Source organism: Physeter macrocephalus, unplaced genomic scaffold, assembly GCF_002837175.3.
Source record: "Physeter macrocephalus isolate SW-GA unplaced genomic scaffold, ASM283717v5 random_3, whole genome shotgun sequence".
NCBI lineage: Eukaryota > Metazoa > Chordata > Mammalia > Artiodactyla > Physeteridae > Physeter > Physeter macrocephalus.
In genome coordinates this window covers 96,774-103,899 of record NW_021145288.1, presented here as the reverse complement: position 1 = coordinate 103,899, position 7,126 = coordinate 96,774, and positions in this window count along the sequence as shown.

Below are 7,126 nucleotides of genomic sequence, written 5' to 3'. Positions count from 1 at the left end.
TTTACAGAAAATGAAGGGAACAGATTTGCATTTTTAAAGGATTACTCTTTCTTTGCAAAGTGGAGAGTGGAGTGATGGGTCTGTGGTCTTAATCCTGGCGAAACTTTCAACATCTCATTCTCTCTTCACTTAGGCATTAGCATTGGAACTCCTCCAGCTCCCAACTCTCCCCTGAACATGCACACACTTAGCTAAAAGTCTACCTTACTCTTTGGGAACTATTCCTTCGCCCCACCTCACTCCTAGCTTTTTAGAGTGTTAGGTTCCCTCCCTCTGTGTTTGGCCAGCAATTTTCTCCACTGAATTCTGTGAGCTCCCTTTCATTCTGTTTTCCTGCTGGTATCAGCTCCCTAACGGCTGGGATCTTATTCTTGCTGCTCCTTCTGTGACACCTGGCACAATGCAGGCAGTCAATTAAATACCTATGAAGTGGATGGATCCAAGAGGTATTTTGAGGACCATGTCTCCTGGTTGTCTGAATAACTGTCTAGCTCTTTCCTGGCATTATGCCACGTCCCCAGCCTCGTCATGGGCACTCCTGTCTCCCCACCCACATTCTGCTCCCACACTCTGTTATGTCTCAGCCTGTTAAACTTCCATTTCCGCAACATGCCTTGCCCTTATTCAACTCTGCCTTTACATGTGCTGTTTCTTCACCTACTTCTCATTCTTCAAGCGCTGTTTCTTCACCTACTTCTCATTCTTCAAGCTCAGGTGTCAGTCCTTTCGAACATCTTGTTATTGACTCCCTCCTCCAGGCTCCCAGAACACTGTGATTTTCTTTTTTTTTTGGCTCCCCTTTCCATTGGAGCCTAAGGTCATTAAGGTCAGGGACTGTATTTTACTCATTTATCTATCCTTCCTGTGTAGCTCAGTGGCTGGCACACAGTCATTCAATAAATTGATAAATGAATGAAATGTCTTATTACCTGCAATTTAGAGATTATATCACTGTGATTTGCTCTGGAGTGATCTCCAAGGTATACTGTTAAGTGAAGAAAGCAAAGAGTATAAACTATGCTTCCTGTGTGAAAGGAAGAAGGGGAAATAAGAAAACAAATATATCTCTTTCTTCCAAAGAAAAACACAAGAAGGGTAAACCAAAAACTAATAAAATTGGGCACCCATGAGGGGTGGGAGAAGATGAGGGTTCCCTGGTTGTTGGGTTACATCCCTCTTGTTGAGGGAAACAACAGTGCCCTGAATGGGGAAAGGGAGACACTTCCTTGAGCCTATTCATATAGTTTTGACTTTTCAAATAATGGTCAATATATTAAAAAAATTAAATCGATAGAAGCAGAGTACCTAAAATCTGAATACAGACATAAATAAATGAACCCAACACTATTTTAGATAAGTAAAAATAACACCCTTGGGCTTCCCTGGTGGCACAGTGCTTAAGAATCCGCCTGCCAATGCAGGCGACATGGGTTCACGCCCTGGTCCAGGAAGATCCCACATGCTGCGAAGCACCTCAACCCGTGCTCCACAACTACTGAGCCTGCGCTATAGAGCCCGTGAGCCACAACTACTGAAGCCCACGCGCCTAGAGCCCGTGCTCCACAAGAGAAGCCACGACAATGAGAAGCCTGCGCACCGCCAACGAAGAGTAGCCCCAGCTCACCGCAACTAGAGAAAGCCCACCTGCAGCAACAAAGAGCCAACGCAGCCAAAAATAAAAGACAAATAAATAAATTTATTTTAAAAAATGCCCTGGGGGCTTCCCTGGTGGCGCAGTGGTTGGGAGTCCGCCTGCCGACGCAGAGGATACGGGTTCTTGCCCCGGTCCAGGAGAATCCCACATGGCGCGGAGCAGCTGGGCCCGTGGGCCATGGCCGCTGAGCCTGCGCGTCCGGAGCCTGTGCTCCGCAGCGGGAGAGGCCACAACAGCGAGAGGCCCGCGTACCGCAAAAACAAAACAAAACCCTGAAGGGCAAAAAAATAGAACTAATTCAAGTAACTTTTAAGCACCTTCTGCTAAAGAAAAAATATCTGCAAACCTTGAATTCTTAAGTCAGTTTGCTCTTAGTGGTAAGGGCATGGCAATTCAGAAATTATTTTGGGTTTATGGTAGGATTGAGCACATGAGTAAATATGCAGGCTGGTTGGGAGCGTTCTCACTGAGGAAGTAGGGAGAAGCAAATGTGGAGTGAGAGAAGTGAACAAAAACTGTGGGGATTGGAATGGGAAGCATCAGTATAAAATTTATGGGAAAAAATTAGATGGATAGACAGACTGATATTTACACAAGTTCCCAGATCTTGTTTACTAAATATTCCACCGAAAGAAACCAGGGGTCCTTGAAGAAATGGCTGACTCCAGCCTGGACAGGCACAAGGAAGGTGCCAGATGAGCTTGGAACATTGTGTTGTGCCAGAAAATAAGTACTAAAAACATTTAGAAGCACATCAAAGAGCCACACGAGCCATCTTGAGAAGGCCAAATCTGGCACAATTTGAGCATTGAAACAAATAAGGATAGTGAATGATTATAGCTCATTGAATAAAAGAATCCATGCATCCATACTGTTAACAGAAATAACCATACATGCAGGACTTCCCTGGTGGCGCAGTGGTTAAGAATCCTCCTGCCATTGCAGGGGACACGGGTTCGATCCGTGGTCTGGGAAGAGCCCACATGCCATGGACCAACTAAGCCCGTGCAACACAATTACTAAGCCTGCGCTCTAGAGCCCGCTAGCCACAACTACTGAGCCCACGTGCCCTAGAGCCCACACTCTGCAACAAAGAGTAGCCCGCACTTGCTGCAGCTAGAGAAAGCCCGCTTGCAGCAACGAAGATCCAATGCAGCCAAAAGTAAAATTAAAAAAATAAATAATGCATACACTGCTAAAAAGAAGAAACGTAGAAATGACTGTATTTTTCAAAAATGTCCATGGCATGAAAGGCAAAGAAAGGTTGAGGAACTGTTCCAGATTAAAGGAGGCCAAAGTGACTAACAACTAGATGAAATACTTGGTCCTGGCCTAAATCCAGAACAAAATTGCTATAAAAGACATTGTGGGGAAAATTGATGAATTTGGAATATCGATTATGAAGTATTACATCCATGATAAATTTCTTGAATGTGCTAACTCTGTAGATGTGTAGGAGTATATTCTTAGTAATTATACACCAAAGTATTCTGGGGCAAAGGAACATGATATACGCAACCTACTATTAAATAGTTCAAGTTATATATATTCTTTATACACCCACAGAGAAAATGATGAAGCAAATTGGCAAAATATTAGTTGTTTGTGAATCTTGGCAAATGTTATACGATAGTTGTATGTAGTAGCCTTTCAACTTACCTGTAAATTTGAAATTAAAAAAAAAAATTTTTTTTTTGACACTCAGTTTGTGGGATCTTAGTTCCCCAGCCAGGGACTGAACCCTGGCCCTCGGCAGTGAGAGCACCGAGTCCTAACCACTGGACCAGCAGGGAATTCCCTGAAATTATTTTTAAAATAAGGAATTTACATGTAATTAAATAAGTAAAAATTATTTGATACCCCTAAAGTTAGGGAAAAGAGGGAGAGTAAACCACCTAATTATATTTACTAAACACCCATAAACTCGTTGATAAATTAGGTGAGGAGTTTTTAGCTCTTGAGAGTACCCTTAGGCAGTACCCCAGTGTTCACTGCAAAGTAATCCCACTTTGAGGTTCAGGTGTTACCAGACTCCATTGATACAAAGAGGCCACATTCCTCACTTAAGACATGTTAAGAGAGAGTGGCTGGAACAGCAAGAGACATTCGTTATGATGAAGCCCAGCTCAAAGGCATGTCCCCGACAGATATCCCACAGGGGCAGTTTTCCTTCACAAAGGCCTGCACGGTAGCAGGAAGAATAGAGAGTCTGTCCCGGGAGACAAGAACTCTAGCTCTGCCTTTGTCTCTTATTAGCTCTACCGACGAGGGCAAGTGATTGGACTTCTGGGGCCCCAGTCTGAATCTGTAAAAGGAGGGGCTGGATTAGAGGAAGGATCCCATACTCAAATTCCTGCATGAGACGGGTAATAAAATAGGGTGAAACAAAGAGGCACCGTGAAACTGGAGAGCATGTGCCCTATCTAAAAGGGGTGCCTGCTTCTCAGCTCCAACAAACTAATGCCAGGCAAGGATGTGTCCCAGTGTTGCCAGAGATCTTGATTTAAAAAAAAAAAAGAAGAAGAAGAAGAAGCCAGAATTTTGGATTTTTAAAAATTGAAATCTCCCAATTTTTCTTTTCTTTTTCGGGGGAAATATTTTGTGTGCCAAACAATGTATGTGTGCAAGCCACAGTGTGCAGCCGTCAGGTTGGATGAACCCCAGTGTCTGCTGTCCTCCTTCACCGAGGTCTTTCCAATGCCGCTCATGCTATCCAAATATGGTATGAAGACCTGCTTCAGCCTTCATCAGGAGAAGATAGGCACACCTTAGCTATGCCTTTGCAATCAGTTTGGAGAATAAGCTCCCTTTCTGAGCATATCTTGCACTTCCTTTCCAAAAGAAGACTCTGGATTTCTCATTTCCCTCCCAATGGACCACTAGGCACAAATCTCCATGACTGCATCCTTCAGGAGGAAAGTAAAGGCAAGAGCAGATGACACATTAACAGATGCTCTACCCACATTTTCCCACTTGATTCACTGGGTTTCTCTATCTTCTTTAGGTCTCTCAGAAGTTCCATCACCATCTTTTGGCACCTGCTCATCAAACACTTCTTCACTTTCTGCTTCTAGGACTTGGCTCTCTCATTTGTCTCCCCTGACCAGTCTCTCATGTTTATCTCTGTCCTCCTGAACATCGACTCAAAGATTGAGCTCATTTTCTCCCACACATTCAAGCTCACTCCTTCCATCTCCTTCCAGGAACCTCTCCATTCTTCAAAAACCATCTTTCTCTCTTGCTGGTGTCTGGCCCCCAATCCCTTTGCACTTTCCTGGGCTTTGCATTTCAGTATTTACATATCATGCTTTCATCTCTCCCCCACCTTCCAGTAATCCAGAGAACAGTGGGGTCTAGCACTCCTGCCTCCTGGGAGCTCCAGCCCACTTGATCATAGGGACTATGCTTCCAAGTCTACCTCAAGGACAGGAACCCAGTTCTCTGTGGCACCTCTTCCCTGTCCCCTCCATCTGCTGCTTTTCAGATCTTGAAGACTGGGAATACATAAGGATGCTAGAGTAGTTTCTCCTTCCAAAGAAGCAATTGTCTAATTTTCTCCTCTCCCTGTCCAGAATCCAGGATTTCCACAAGAAAGGCAGCAAAGTTCCTGCCCTTCTCAAGCTGCCCTGCCCCTCCTAGTCCATGTCACCAGGTCCCCAACTTTTATTTCTTGTCTCACTCTAGGGTCTTCACCTTGTTCCTTCTCTACCCCCAGAAACTTCTGTGCTTCTTTAGATGTAGAAAATCACACAGCCAGGGCAGTGATGCTCGTCAAAACAGTCAGGATGATATTCCTATGGCTCATCATCACCCTGAAAACCCTGTTGCCCCTGCCAGTCTCCTGACCATGGAGGAAGGAAAAAAGTAGAGTCTGTTTCCTGAGACTTCTGGAGCAGACTCTTCTCCCTGGAAACTTTCTCACTTGTTCCAAGGAGAAAGACCTTCCCATAGCTCAGTGTTCAAATCCTTGAGAAATGATCCCTCTCCTGAGTATCCTCCGAATCTCTGACCATGTAGCCTCTTCGTGATGTTGGATGGATGAGTCCACATTCAAGAACTTTCCTTGTCCAACCCCAGACGAAGCCTGAACCAAGCCCAGACTTTTCTCCATGAACACCCTCTTCTGCCTCTCAGACCTATATTCATTTCCCCAGTGCCCCCCTGTCTCTCATGCCTAAAATGCCACACAGTGACTTAAGAGTTACTTTTTCATTCACTTCTCCAGGTGCCCTTTGTTCTCTTTCCTTTGGTTCCTCTTTCTGGTTCTCTGGCAAGTTCTACCTTCTCTCCTCCTTCAACCTTTCCAATTCTCTTTTAGTTGGACTCATTTCATACCCGTGTCCCTTTCTCCTGACTTCTGCTTTCCAAAAGGATTTCTTATTTCTAGAAGTAACCTTCTAATCCATCCCGTTCTATCACTCAGTCATTCACTAATGCATCAGCATTAATGGAGCGTCTATTATGTGCCCAGCACAACCCCAGCAATGAAGGGTGGATTTGAAGCTGAGAGGCAATAAATTGATAACCATCATCGTAGCCATCTCTTTGGCTATTCAGCTTTTGTATGCACCCTTTTTTTTTTTTACACATTAGAACATCCATGCCACTATGTTTCCACCTTATAAGATACAGCTACCCTTCATACAAGTGAAGTTCTTTCCTGTTCCCTAAAATGAGGGAACCATCATTGTATAAACTGCTGGTTATATGAATTACTCCTCAAATTCAGTCACAGTCCTACAGAATACTCTACTACCTAAGCACTCATTGTAAAGTTAAACCCCAACAACTTGTATAAAAATAAAAATGAGGAGAGAGAAAAAGAAATTGGTTAGCATATACAAATAAACACGTGAATATATTAAGGGAAGAGAAAATATGCCTAGCTTCTACAGTCGCCATTTCTGTAAGTGGTCATGAGGCTGTAATTAATACCTATAGTTCCTTCTTCAAGTATCCAAGCCATCTTTCCTCGGCACTCAGCCAGAATCTCAGATAGTTGGGATTTTTACCTGGTGGAGTGATGCAAAGCTTCATTCCTTAAGGGTCCTCAATTGTCCTGCCTTCTTTTAGTTGTGGTAGCTCTCCATTAACCTCTGTAACTGGGCATGGAAGTAGTGCCCAGAGGCACCTCAGAGAACCCCTGGGTTTCAGACACACCATTCACACGCACACTGTGTAGCAGCAACCCAGTCTCCCCTGGTCATAAGTATCAATTACTCCAGCCAGTAGAGTAACCCCCATTTTTTGCTGATTGGTTCAGTGGCATGAAAGTCCAAAATAGCCCAGCGGAAGTCTCATCTTCCAATTCAATGGAATCATCCTTGTGGGCCCTAGTGGAAGAATTCCTCCCTTGAGGACTAAGTCCTCCAAATCAGCAAAGCTCAAAGTTGCCAAGTTGAGAAGCAAAAATTCTACAAGGGGGTTATTAAGTATAATAATGAGAAGAGCAAGATTCATTTCCACCCATTG